At 42.1% G+C, this 1,709-nt stretch overlaps 1 pseudogene; it reads left to right on the forward strand.

Moving 5' to 3' along the window:
- Positions 1-313: 313 nt before the first annotated feature.
- The window catches only part of LOC103743601, a 9,690-nt pseudogene continuing 8,294 nt past the window's right edge, over positions 314-1,709 (forward strand).

Consider the following 1,709-nt stretch of genomic DNA (forward strand, 5'->3'; position numbering starts at 1 on the left):
ACATTTGCTAAATACAGTGCATAATTAAAGATAACGATCAGGGCAGACAACTCCAATTTGCCACTATAATTTCAATTTCTATTCATTTTCTGTTCTAGTAGCTGTCCACAGCACCATAATACATGTTTATAGTCTTTATTTTTATGACATTGGTATTTTTGAAGACAGTTAGCAGGCATCATGTATGATGTCCATTCCTGTGGGTTTGTCTGCTGTTTTTCTCATGATCTGGCTTGGGTTTGGGGTTTTAGGCAAGAATAGAAAAGAGTGCAAGTATCCTTCCCATTGCATTGCCTCATAGGAAAACGAGAACATGACACAGACTTCGGTAACCTTCACCACTTGGCTACAACAGCATTAGGCAGATTTCTTCACTGCGAAGTTTGGAGCCTGCCCCCTGCTGCCCACTGTAGTGGATTCTTTTAAAGTAAGTGACTGCTATAGCTTGAATCTGGGATTTCCATGAAGGTCCACGCCTTACAGAATTGGTCACCAGTCTGTGGTACTATTAGGAAATGGTAGAGTAGAACCTTTTGACGGTAGGCCTTAATGGAAGGAATTTGACTAACTGGGGGCATTCTTTTGAAGGGGATACTGGGATATTTGTCAGTTCTTCTAATGTTCTTTTTTGCTTCCCATCTGCCACAAGATAAACAATCATCGTATATCAAGGTCTCTTAATCATAACAAACTGCTTGAACACAAGCCCAGTGTAACAGGGATAAGTGGCTGTGGACTAAAGTCCCTGAAACCATAACCTCAAATAAGGCTTTCTTCCTTATAAGTTGATTTATCTTGGGTATTTGTTATACCTGGCAAAAACGGGAGATTCAGCTCACCTTCAACGGAGGAAAGAATATGCATTTAGCAAGTGGGCTTATCTTTAATGGTCATTTCACTGAAGACTGATACAAAAAAGATTATTTTAAGACCACTGACATTGGAAAATGGTTAATGGATCTGCTTGATCACTAATAGATAACACAACACCTTGAAATAAACAAGACAAAGCAAATGAATGCACATGAAGTCACAGAGCTCAGTTAAAGCAAAGATCTGCCTGGGCTTCAGTGACAAATGAAGAAACAGACTGGAAGGTCTGACTCTGTGCTCCCCTGCCCTGCTCACCTACCCATGGCTTTCACTGCAGGTGAATCTTATTCTCTAATATGAACATCTATTCAACTAGAAAGATGGCAGAACATAGCTCCTGCATGCTTCATGTTTCATTGAGAGTGAAGAAAAGAGGCTTCTCTCTGACCTCCACCCAGGGAAAGCAGGAAAAGGGCTCTGACTTTCTTTGTTAGAGGCAGGAACTTTGACTGGCCAAGCTGACATCAGTTGCCAAAGGAAGGAATAATTCATAAAATCGATTAAACAAAATCTAAAAGTGAGGCAGAACCTTCAATGGAGTAGCCAAAAGCACACATTGATAGAGAAAAGTTCAAAGCAAGTGATGCTGCTGAAGAAGGGCTTGGTAGGCAAAGCTTGTCAGGCAGACAAGTTAGAAAAAATCAGGAGAATTCTTAAGGCCATCTGTTCCTCAGGGGTGACGTGGGCTTGGGAGGAGCCTCTGGCTCCTTTCTTTTACCAGTTCTGGGGGCGCCAACAACACAGTTGACAGTAACAGGGATGACAGTAACAGGATGAGTATATGGGCTCCAGTGGGGGGGGACTATGGGAGGGTGCCATTTGGGAAGTGGGTATAT

The sequence above is a fragment of the Nannospalax galili genome, unplaced genomic scaffold, assembly GCF_000622305.1.
Source record: "Nannospalax galili isolate Female #2095 unplaced genomic scaffold, S.galili_v1.0 scaffold1562, whole genome shotgun sequence".
In the NCBI taxonomy this organism is placed as follows: domain Eukaryota; kingdom Metazoa; phylum Chordata; class Mammalia; order Rodentia; family Spalacidae; genus Nannospalax; species Nannospalax galili.